The 12,539-nt window shown below is 36.9% G+C and overlaps 1 long non-coding RNA gene across 3 annotated transcripts; it reads left to right on the top strand.

The window, feature by feature from the left end:
- Positions 1-8,428: 8,428 nt before the first annotated feature.
- On the top strand, positions 8,429-11,422 carry LOC130734105 (uncharacterized). Of its 3 annotated transcripts, none has more exons than XR_009017758.1 (5): positions 8,429-9,030; positions 9,219-9,300; positions 9,383-10,325; positions 10,461-10,608; positions 11,143-11,422. It is a non-coding gene; the product is annotated as an uncharacterized LOC130734105 (long non-coding RNA). The 3 variants fall into 3 exon arrangements; XR_009017757.1 differs by having other exon boundaries at positions 8,430-9,030; positions 9,216-9,300; XR_009017755.1 differs by having other exon boundaries at positions 8,431-9,300.
- The last annotated feature ends 1,117 nt before the right edge of the window (positions 11,423-12,539 follow it).

The raw sequence follows: 12,539 nt of genomic DNA on the forward strand, positions 1-12,539 counted from the left end.
AGGTCCATCACTTTGTAGCTCGTCTTGCCCGGTTTGAAGGTGGTGTACAGGGCCTTGTTGACGATGTCCTTGGTTCTGGGTTTCAGCTTCGATTCCGTCAGTGAGAACCGATACCCATGAGCAGTTTCTGCACCTAGCAGATTCACGAATGACTTCTCCGTGATGATGATCTTCCTACCCAGTATGTAAGAGACCACCTGAGTGTCATCACAATCAGCGTGCTTCCAGAATTCCTTTACCAGCTTCTCATACACCGGTCCTCGAAGTCGATTGAAGTAGTTTCCCCAACCTTGAGCTTGGACTTCAGGACGGAGATCAAACCCATTTGCAGCCAAGTTGTCGAGGTTGAATCTCCATTCTGCAAGGACTTGGAGTTCCTCAGGAGGAAATACACAGTGAACGGCACAGCCCCGTTCTGCAATAGGAACAATCTCCTCTTGAGCTTGAGCTTGTTCTTGTGCTGGGTTCTCAGAGCCCCGTTGACCCGTTGCCAACCCGACTACCATGTGAGGGAACTGAGGTGCATCTGCAGTAGATCTTCTGGTTTGTCTCACCATTTTGAAGAGGTTGAAGGTTTGAGGTAGAAGATGAAGTTTGAAGGATGAAGAGAGATCGAGAGAGAAATCACGAAGGAGGCGGTTTTGAAAAGCAGGGAGTGCGAGAGTGAAAACCGGAAGTGAGAGAGAACGTGTGTGTATAGTGGGTTTTATCAAATAACCGTTGTTGATTCAAAAAGCACTTTAAGATCAACGGTTGAAAATTAAAGATAGACAGTAACAGTAAAATACACAATCACACACAGAAGATAAGCATATCTACACGCAATCACAACAGACTGTCACACGGGCACAAGGAACTATGCATCAGAAATTCTGACGCACGTGTTGTTGTCTCAGCTTCAGAGTCAGTACCAGTGGGCACACACACTCTGATTGAGTTACCTTCTGGACTAGACATCTTCTGATCAAGAAGTATCATAGTCAGAGGTTCTGATCTATCTTCACTCTGGACAAAAGTCCATGTTTAGATTTTTCAGAATAAAATTAAATCTATCTTCAGCTAAGGGCTTTGTAAAGATATCTGCCCATTGATGGTCAGTATCAACAAACTTCAGAAGAAGTACGCCCTTCTGCACATAATCTCTAATGAAGTGATACTTTACCTCAATGTGCTTTGCCCTTGAATGCAAGATAGGATTCTTGCTCAACGAAATTGCAGCAGTGTTATCACAATAGATTGGGATATTGCTCTCAAGGATCTGATAATCCTCCAGCTGATGTTTCATCCAGAGCATCTGAGTGCTGCATATTGCTGCTGAGATATATTCTGCCTCTGCAGTTGATAGAGCAATGGTTGATTGCCTCTTGCTTGCCCATGAGACTAGATTGCTTCCCAGAAATTGACAATTTCCAGAAGTACTTTTTCTCTCTGTTCTATCTCCAGCATAATCAGCATCACAATAACCTGAAAGCTTATACTCTGATGTTTTCTTATACATCAAGCCAAGGTTAGTGGTGCCTTTCAGATACCTTAGGATCCTCTTAACAGCAGTTAAGTGGGTTTCCCTTGGATCTGATTGGAAACGAGCACATAAATGAACACTAAATAATATGTCTGGCCTAGATGCAGTTAAGTACAGAAGTGAACCTATCATGCCACGATAGAGCTTCTGACATACTTTACCACTTATATCTTCTTTTTCCAGAATGCATGTTGGATGCATTGGAGTCTTGGCCACTGTAGATTCCAGCATATTGAACTTCTTCAGAAGTTCTTTAGTGTACTTGCTCTGATGGATATATGTTCCTTCTGGTGTTTGATCAACTTGTATTCCCAGAAAGTACTTTAATTCTCCCATCATACTCATCTCAAATTCAGCCTGCATCATCTCAGAAAATTCTTTGCATAGAGATTGATTAGCAGAACCAAATATAATATCATCAACATAAATTTGCACAATTAAGATATCATCTTTATAAGTCTTGCAAAAGAGAGTTGTATCTACTTTACCCCTTACAAACTCATTCTCCAGAAGGAATGAGCTAAGTCTCTCATACCATGCTCTGGGAGCTTGCTTCAGACCGTAGAGTGATTTCTTCAATTTGAACACATGGTCTGGTTTCTTTTCATCTTCAAAACCTGGGGGTTGATGAACATAGACTTCCTCTGAGATATAACCATTTAGGAAGGCACTCTTTACGTCCATCTGATGTAGAACTATGTTGTGATTTACTGAGAAAGAAATCAATAGTCTGATTGCTTCCAGTCTTGCTACTGGAGCAAATGTTTCAGTGTAGTCTATTCCTTCCTGCTGGCTGTAGCCTTGAGCAACTAGCCTTGCCTTGTTTCTGACTACATCTCCTTTCTCATTTAGCTTGTTTCTGAATACCCACTTCGTTCCAATAACATGGACATTCTCAGGCTTCTTCACTAAGCTCCAAACATCGTTCTTGGAGAATTGATTCAATTCTTCTTCCATGGCCAGAATCCAATCCTTGTCCTGAAGAGCTTCATCTATGGACTTGGGTTCAATTAAGGACACCAATCCTTTCAGACTCAGCAAGGTCTCTTCAGAGGGTCTGAAGGCAGATCTGGTTCTGACTGGTTCATCTTTGTTGCCCAGAATCAATTCCTTAGGATGAGCTGCAGTGATTCTGCTCTTCTTCAGAGTTTGTGAGTTAGAGGGACCAGCTTCTTCCTCTGGTTCATCTTCCTCTGGCTCAACTTCCTCTGGAGCTTTGCCTTTGTCAGAAACATTAATGCTTAAATCTGCAAACTTTTCAACTAGCTTTGACTGGTCAGAGTCAAGCTTATCATCAAATCTAACATGAATAGATTCTTCAATAGTCTTAGCATCAGTATTATAAAATCTAAAACCTTTAGATCTATCAGAATAACCAAGTAATAGACACTTAGAAGATTTAGCATCAAATTTATGCAATCTATCCTTAGTATTGAGAACATAACAAACACAGCCAAAAGGATGAAAATAAGAAATGTTGGGTTTTATGTTCTTCCACAATTCATAAGGAGTCTTTTTCAGAATTGGTCTCACAGAGATTCTGTTCTGAATGTAACATGCTGTATTTACTGCCTCTGCCCAAAAGTGCTTAGCCATGCCAGTTTCTTGGAGCATGGTTCTAGCCATCTCCTGAAGAGTTCTATTCTTCCTCTCAACAACACCATTTTGTTGAGGAGTTCTGGGACAAGAGAAATCATGTGTAATTCCATAGGAATCAAACAGACTCTCAAACTTGTCATTCTCAAACTCTCCACCATGGTCACTTCTGACACGCACAATTCTACAAGCCTTCTCGTTTTGCACTTGAGCAATGAAGGTAGAGAACACAGCATGAGACTCATCCTTGCGGGTTAGAAACTTTACCCATGTCCAGCGGCTATAGTCATCAACGATAACCATCCCATATCTCTTGCCACCTATAGACTCAGTTTTCACTGGTCCAAACAGGTCGATATGCAGAAGTTCTAACGGCCTTGAGGTTGAGACAACATTCTTTGCCTTGAAAGGGACTTTTGTGAATTTGCCTTTCTGACATGCTTCACAAAGAGCGTCTGAAGCGAACTTCAGATTGGGTAAGCCCCTGACAAGGTTTAGCTTGCTCAGCTGAGAAATCTTTCTCATACTGGCATGCCCTAACCGTCTATGCCATACCCACTGCTCTTCATTAACAGACAGAAGGCACTTCACATTCTGAGCCTCCAACTCAGATAATCTGATCTTATAAATGTTGTTCTTCCTCTTGCTGTTAAACAGAACAGAGCCATCGATCTGACTTACAGCTCGGCAGGACTTTTGATTGAATATAACATCATAACCCTTGTCAGCTAATTGACTTATAGACAATAAGTTATGTGTTAAGCCGTCTACCAATAAAACATTATCAATGCATGGACTACTATCTACACAAATAGTACCAGTACCAATAATTTTACCCTTTTCATTTCCTCCAAAGCCAACTTCGCCTCCAGGCTTAAGTTTCAGCTCTCGGAACATACGCTTTTCTCCCGTCATGTGACGCGAGCATCCACTGTCCAGATACCATGATTGGTGTTTCAGTGGAGCTATCAAGGATATCTGCAACATAGATAATCTTGTCCTTAGGTACCCACTTTCTGGGTCCTCTTTTGTTAGTTACCCCAAGGGTTCTGATCACCTTGGGTGTCTCAACATGATATTTTAAAGGAATATTTGCATGATATTTAGTCATAGAGAAAGATCCCTTTTTAAGAGGGTTTTTAGCAACTTCAGCAGGTACAGAATCAGGCAATATGGTACCAGAGGGAACAAAGCATTCATACAAGGATTTAGCTTTAGACACAGAAGGCTCATTTCTAATTGGTTTAGAATAGCCAATGCCATGCATTCCATTTCTGCTTACACCATAGATCATTGAAGCCATTAAGCTTCTATCTACGCTTTTAGCCAGGAATCTTTGAAAAGATTTTTCATACTTAGATTCATGCTTACTATCAGAGGCATCGCAGGCAATAACTTCTTCTAACTTTGCAATTTGATTCTTAAGCACAGAGTTAGAATTAACTAAAGCATGGTTATCATTTTTCAAATCAGATATGATTTTCTCATGTTCAGAAGGAGTTTTAGAAACAGCAGATAAGTTCTTTTTCAGCTTCTTATGCTTAGACAACAAGGAGTTATACTTATCCATGATATCAGACAAAGCATGTTTCAGTTCAGAGGTAGAGAAGGAAGCAAATACCTCATTTTCATCGTCAGAGTCTGGATCTCCTTCTGATTCTGAGTCAGAGTCAACAGCTTCCTTTGACTCTGTTCCTTTGTCTTTGACAATAGCCATGAGTCCTTGGACTTCACCATCAGAGTCAACATCCTCTGACTCTGATTCATCGAATGTCACCATCAGACTCTTCTTGGTCTTGAAGTGCTTCTTTGGCTTCTTGTCCTTCTTCAATTTTGGACAGTCACTTTTGTAGTGCCCTGATTCTTTGCACTCAAAGCAAGTGACTTCCTTGATTGATGACTTCTTCTGACCTGAGGATTCAGACTTTCCTCTTGCCTTTCCAGAGCCTTTGAACTTGCTCTGCCTGTGCTTCCAGATGCGGTTGAGTCTCTTGGAGATCAGAGTCAGCTCATCTTCATCAGAATCTTCTGATGCTTCTTCAGATTCTTCTTCTTCAGCTTGAAGAGCCTTTGACTTCTCAACCTTAGCCTTTTCAGATTTGGATTTCAAGGCTATGGACTTTTTCCTCAGATCTTGCATCTCTGAGCGCTTCAGCTCATGGCATTTCAAAATGCTGATGAGTTCTTCTAAACTCATATTCTCAACATCTCTCGTGAGCTCTATTGAAGTTACCAAAGGCATCCAACTTTCAGGAAGACACCTGATGACCCTTATGACGTGATCTTTTGTTGTGTAGCTCTTGTTGAGAGGACGTATGCCAGCTACAAGCAGTTGAAATCTGGAGAACATTTCTTCAATGGACTCATTTGGCTCCATGATGAAGGATTCATACTTTTGGATCAAAGACAATGCCTTTGATTCTTTGACTTTCTTGTTTCCTTCATGAGACATCTTCAGAGAATCAAAAATGCCTTTAGCAAATTCACGATCTGTAATCTTCTGGTACTCCTCATAGGAGATAGCACTTAGAAGAATTGCTCTTGCTTTATGATGTTGTGAGTACAGCTTCTTTTGATCTGCAGACATCTCTGACCTTGGGATCTTTTTGCCATCTGCATCAACTGGACGCTCATAGCCATCCACAATAATATCCCAGAGATCTGCATCGAAACCCAGAAAGAAACTTTCCAGTCTATCTTTCCAATATTCGAACCTTTGACCATCGAACATAGGAGGCTTTGCGTTGTAACCATCTCTTTGAGTTTCACTGGTGGTGGCAGCCATTGTTTTTCACACCGGCCCGGATCACTGAACACTGTTAGGTGTGGTAATCAGAACTTGCGCTCTGATACCAATTGAAGGTATGAAAAACGGTAGAAAGGGGGGGTTTGAATAACGTTTTCAGTACAAAACTACCACCTTAAAGATTTTAACAAATCTTTTCGAGAACTAAGTGCAAAAGATAGAGATAGAAAAGCACACAAGGATTTTATCCTGGTTCACTTGATAAATCACTCAAGCTACTCCAGTCCACCCGTTAAGGTGATTTCTTCCTTCTTAGAATGAAGGCAATCCACTAATCAGGTAAGAGTTACAACTGCACTTGAAACCTACAAGTGACTAACAATTACACTGACTTAGCTCACACTAAGATTCACTCTCTTAGTCTTCTCTAGGATCCGATCAACCTTGATCTCCTAAAGGAAAATCAAACAACTGTTTGAGGTTGGTGTTTACAAGGGTTTGCTTCTGAATAAGCTGAGTGTAAACTAAAATAAATTACAAGATGAAAGAAAGCTTAGAATATATCTTGCGCGTGTGTATTGCTTCTTGTATAATTGTTTCTTCTTCTAGCCGCTTCTTTCAATCTTCAGCCTCTATATATACTCCAAGGATTAGGGTTGAGCGTTGCATGGAAATGCTACCGTTGGAGGGCAGTTCTGGAAAATCCAGCTTCTGCTGTGGCTGAGAACGTTAGGTAGGTCGTCAGGAAGGTACACTTGCTTTTGTACTTGGATAGCGACTTGACCTTTTAACCTAGGAGACTTCTGATCAGAGGAATGCTTCGTATTGGAACTTGTGAAGCAGGTTGATCAGAGTCAGAGGGAAAGCACAGATCCTCTGACCATTGTATCTTCTGATTCTGAACTCAGAGGGAAGAACATGGCCTTCAGAGTTTCTTGCTTCTGGACTTCAGAGTTTCCACTATTCAGCTTCTGGATCTTCAGAGTCTTCTACACCATCGGAACATCTGAACCTTCAGTGTTTCTTGGTTGTCAGAACTTCTGGATCATCAGAGCTTCTAGCGACTGAGTCCTCATCAGAGTTTGTATAGCTTCAGATCTTCTGAAGCTTTTCCACTGTTCATACTGAACATGGTGAATGCGAAAGCGTTGCTTGGGTTACCCTTTATACACAGTGCTTCTGATTTGTGTGAAATTGAGTCAGGGTCAGAGCCTGTAAATAGCACACTCAGAAAAACACGTTAGAGTACCACAATTGTTCATATCAAAAGGTTAACTTGTAATCATCAAAACATAGAGTTGTACTACTAGATCAAAACTTGATCTTACAGCATGTAATGTGACATGGTTTTCACAAGAGATGTATTGTTTCCTCTTGATATGCGCATAAAGAACAAAGATCAATGCACTTTTACTTTTCTGATAACCCCACGATCGTTCTTTTCTATATCATGAAGAAATTCGCCCATAATAACTTTCTTTCTCCCGGAATAATGTTTTTGAAGAATAAATCCTCACAGTTAAATATATGTCTATATTTCAATAGTATCACAAATAAAATCTTTATCATATGAGTAATGCTATATGGTACGAGAGAATATGTACGACTAGTGCACGAGTGTAATTTAGTGGCGGTTTTAAACCGCCACAAAATTACAACTGTTAAAAAAGAAAAGCAAAGCTACGGTTTCTGGCGGTTTAAAACCGCCACAAAATTACAACTGTCAAAATAAAAAGAAAAGCTACGGTTTCTGGCAGTTTAAAACCATCAGAAATTGCTTCGTGCGTGGTGCACGAGGCCTAAGGTCGTGCCCCACAGCATTTTCCTTATCATATTATTTAAATTACTATTCTTCCAGTTCAAAATTTTCAGTTAAACTTATTATAAATATAAATATTATATAAATCACAATGTTGCTTTATTTATGGTCATAATAACCATAAACCCAAAATCAACCGGTTGGACCTAAAATTGATGAGAAAATTTTATAGGGAAACGAAAAAGGTACAGATAGGCGGCATTTTTAAAAGAAATTATTTGTTATGCACTGAAAGTGTAAATAAGTTTTACACAATCATTCAATTACATCCTCCATTTTGCTAGTTCATGATTAATGTTGAATTTAATAATATTTAAAATAGGAAATGGAAGGTTGTGATTGAATGACTGTGTAAAACTTATTTACACTCAGTGCATAAAAATTAATCTCTTTTGAGAATTGGTAAAGAAATGTTTGAAACCAAGACAAAATTGCCCTATAGAACAGACCGGAATTGATTTTACAAATTTCTTTTATTATCTTTGTTTTAAATTCAATAAAAATAATTTGTTCAAATAAGAGGTTAAATTCCAAGTTAGAAAAGCAGACATATTTTTTGTTATTTAGAGTTTTTCATTATACTCCTATCTATCTATCTATCTATACTATCTATAAAGGAGAAGTTTTGCAAGCTTGAAGGATAAAACAGTCATTCAACAAAGCATGGCTCATTGATATATATTTTACCATGGATTTTTTTGGAATTGGGTATATTATTTCATTTCATGGGAGATCAATCATGGCCATCCATTGGTTTTGATCTAGACCATTCATTCTTTTGTGCTCATTCCCTTCGATCATTTCTGTCGCAGACTCTTGGTATCTACGGTTTCTGTTGTTGTAGCTTCCACTATGAGCCGTTTTGTGCTCTGTACTCTCTTAACGTTTCAGATGCTTCACCTTTGTTGCTGAGCGCCTTTTTATTCCCTGTCTCCCCCTGAGCAGTCTCGCTCACAGACTCCGCCATGCGCCGTTCTTCTGCTCCGCTTCTCAATTATTTCCTTATAAAATATGATTTGTGCCCGAGAGAGATAATCTTGCAGGATCTGAAATGAAATACTGAGAAAAATCGATGGCCAAATATGATCGAGCTCAAATTGCAGAAATAAGGCGTATAATGAAGGGGCCAATTGCAAACCGCAAAACAGATTTTCTCATTCCGTTGTTCATGTTTAGTGAGAAAAAGGGTTCATTTTGGTGTTAGTTGATTAAATACCAGATTTTGGTGTTAGTTTATATACTTGATTCAAGTATTAAGATTTAAGACTTTAATATCTTTGGGTCATGGAGCTTACTGTGTTCTTCTTAAAATTTGTAACTTAAGGAACAATGAGATGGATTCTTCAGGTATTTCTAATTCTGCACTTATGTTCTTTTTCTGATATATGTCAGTGATTTATCATATTCTTCTTCATTCTCTTTAGTTTCTATTAAATTTTTAAGGAAAAGTTTAGAATCAAGTTGATTTGATTGTTGATGTGGTTAGGCAAAAGTTTAGGGGCTATATATATACTGATTTTCTCTCTTTGTAGAAGAGGGGATATGGAAGCCTATCATCTCAGCAATGGTGGTGAATTTGGAGAAAAAGGTTTATCCTTTGAAAAAGGTTGCTTATGAGTAAGTTGCCTCTTCGATCTTTCAATGTTATTTTCTTCTAAATCATTTGTATTGTTTAGATCAATAGTTACATTTAATGTAGGTGTCCATGATTAGAGGAAACACTACACATGACTATGATGATCTTGGTCACAGTGACCCTGAAATATAAAGATGATTTTATCAATTACACATGACTATGTGGGCATAACGTTTCTGTCAGGAGATGGATTGGCTAAAATCATTGTTTCAAGTTATCTGAAAGATTAGCTGGATCTCATAGCGGGTTGTTGATTGGGGGCTTTTCCCTTTTGATGTTGGAATATGGTGTGGTATACTGGTATTATTCCAATAAGTTTGAACTTCTCTGGCTGTAACTATTTTGCAGTACTTTGTGGTGGTATGTGTCAACAATTTGTCTTGAAAGTATGGCTGTCTGGATTATTTGAATTATTTGGTTTACTCATGGTCATATTTGGTGTAATCATTGTCATGGAGGTATACACACTAGACAAGGATTTGGAGTTTTGATTCACAATGACATCTTCGAAATGCATAGGTTTTTGTTATTGTAAGTTGTTTTTTTGGAGGATTTAGAATTGAGAAATATAAGTTCTTATCTTTCATGCCCCTTTTTCTTGAAAGGAACTATTGGCATGAGTCTTCTTACTACCCTTCAAAATGCACATGTTTTTGTAATTTTAAGTTGTTTTTTGGGGGATTTAGAATTGAGAAATTTAGGTTCTTATCTTTCATGCCCCTTTTTCTTCTTAGGAACTATTGGCATGAATTTTCTTACTACCCTTTGAAATGCGTAGAGTTTTGTTATTTTAAGTTGTTTTTTGGGGGATTTAGAATTGAGAAATTTAAGTTCTTATCTTTCATGCCCCTGTATCTTGAGAGAAACTATTGGCACGAATCTTCTTACTACTGGGGATGTTGAAACAACAAGTGGAAGCATTAGATGAGAAAGTCTACGACAAGCAACCTGCAACATAATCATGGAGAATATGCAATTTGGGGGACCATTCAATCAGTTATTGGAGGTATGCTCCAGGATTATATATTTTCTTCTGTAGTGTCTTTTTGACTCAATTTGCATACTCTAGATTAGATATGAATATATTCTATATTGTTTACATGGATTGTGTCTACCTTTAATCTCTTTGTTAAATTACTAGGGTGGGAGATCAGGCCCTTATTGCTTTCGAGGGTTGTTAACTTCAATATTTGAACGTTTGTGGTTGTCACCAAAGTAATAGCCATTACATGGAGGTGCCCTCAACTTTGTTATGTAATTGTGTTTTCCTGTCTCTTTTTATACCTGAGGTGATTTAGCTTTTTAGTTATAGCTCTTTATTATTTGCATCTTACTTCTCTATTAATGTACAATCTTCCACTGGGTTTGAAATTGTTCTTGGTTTTTTTGTAGATTTAGTTTTCTCTTTTAGTGCTAAAAAGAGAGAGAATGGAGTGGCGGAAGATTAAAAATGGAGTTACTATTAGAAGTAAAATGACTTTTAATTAGAAAATAAAGGTTTCACGGTTAAAAAATGAATGGTTATTAGTTATTATGCATTAAGGAGAATTAAGTGTGTTTAAGGGCCATCATTTTTTGTGTAACCGCTAAGCATTAGCTTTATGTCTATTTAGTATTTTTAATTGATCGCGCGTATTAGTTATGAATTACTCTTTAATAAATGGAGCAGCATCTCATGTAGCAAGTGCAGGATGTGTGGCAAAATAATAGGATTTCTCATTTACTATCACAGAATAGATGGCTAAGATATATTTAATGGATTGATCTTATGTATTTTTTCTGGGTTGCAGCCCTTACTGAAATTGGTTTAATTTGCATGACAGAATATGAGTTGAAATGAAGAGAACTTGCTCCACTTCAAGTTTGAATTGGGTATGGGTGGATTGAAGAGCTTGAAAAAGCAGATCGGATGTACTAAGGACATGATGGGAATGTTTGGTGGCGGCTTATGAGATATGGGTTGTTTTCAATCACTAATGTGTCCACATTTGATTTGGATATTTTCCAATTTATAGAAAACTCAAGGAATGAAATTGTCTGTTTTAATTTTACATTTTTTACATTGATAGTTTTTTCTATAAAATTAAAATCCTCTTTTTTTCCCTTTTTCTATGTATAAACATTTGTTAGTGTTAGTAGTGAATTGCAAATATATGAATCAGCGTGACACGAAAAATTCTAACCAAAAATTCTTTATGACTCAGATGTCTACATTGAAAAAGGAGGAGCTTCATTTGAAATGTGGTAATCACATTATCGTCAACTATAGATATTAACTCTGTTCAGCTGTCAAAAAAAAAAAAAACTCTGTTCAAAATCCATATCCATGTATCTTCATTTTGTCTAATTATTCTTTCTTTTCTATTCTTATCTATATATAATTTGGAAAATTAAAAATTACATATTAAAAACATGATTTTACTAGGAAAGGTTTATTAACATTTAAACTATTATAATAAAATTACTATTTTATGTAATTTTATATAGTTATTTTAAAAATTTATCAGTATTAATTTACAAAATAATAATAACCTAGGAGTGGAAATATGTTGCACAAAAATAAACATTTTGCACTTGAGTATAGTAAGATTTTAATTATTTTTGGAAAAATATATCAATATACTTTTAGAGATTGCGAAATATTAAATTATATAAGTTATTTTTAGAATTCATAAATAAGTTTTTATGTTTCGATTCATTTTTTTTATGTATTGGAAAACAAAACACAGGCAAAGAAAATTAAGAAACAAAAAAGAATCCCTCAACAAAAGGGTCTCTAACTCAACATTAGAAACACCCAACACTCAAACCCGAGGGGGAGGAGAATGGGCACCGAGTCGCGCAAGCCAATTCAAAATTCTACTCATATATAAGTATTTTTTATTTTAAGGAAATGTGAAACAATAATACCAACCAGATGTTTCGTCATACATGAAATTATTGTATTAAAATTTCACTTAAAATAATGAATTTTTAAAACAATGAACCCCATTAAACTAGCTATTATTAATCCTTATTTATTTCGTTTTATTTCAAGAAATTCATCAAGCTAATCATTATTCTCCTTTTCAAAAAAAATCATTATTCTCAGTTTTATTTTCTATGTAATTATTCCATTTTCAAATTAAATGAAGATTTTCTAAGTTTCTTTTATTAACTCATAAATGTTACTTCATCTCTCTGCAATAAAATATTAAATTGATATATAAAAAAAATTAAA

The sequence above is a fragment of the Lotus japonicus genome, chromosome 1 (genome assembly GCF_012489685.1).
Source record: "Lotus japonicus ecotype B-129 chromosome 1, LjGifu_v1.2".
Taxonomy (NCBI): Eukaryota; Viridiplantae; Streptophyta; class Magnoliopsida; order Fabales; family Fabaceae; genus Lotus; species Lotus japonicus.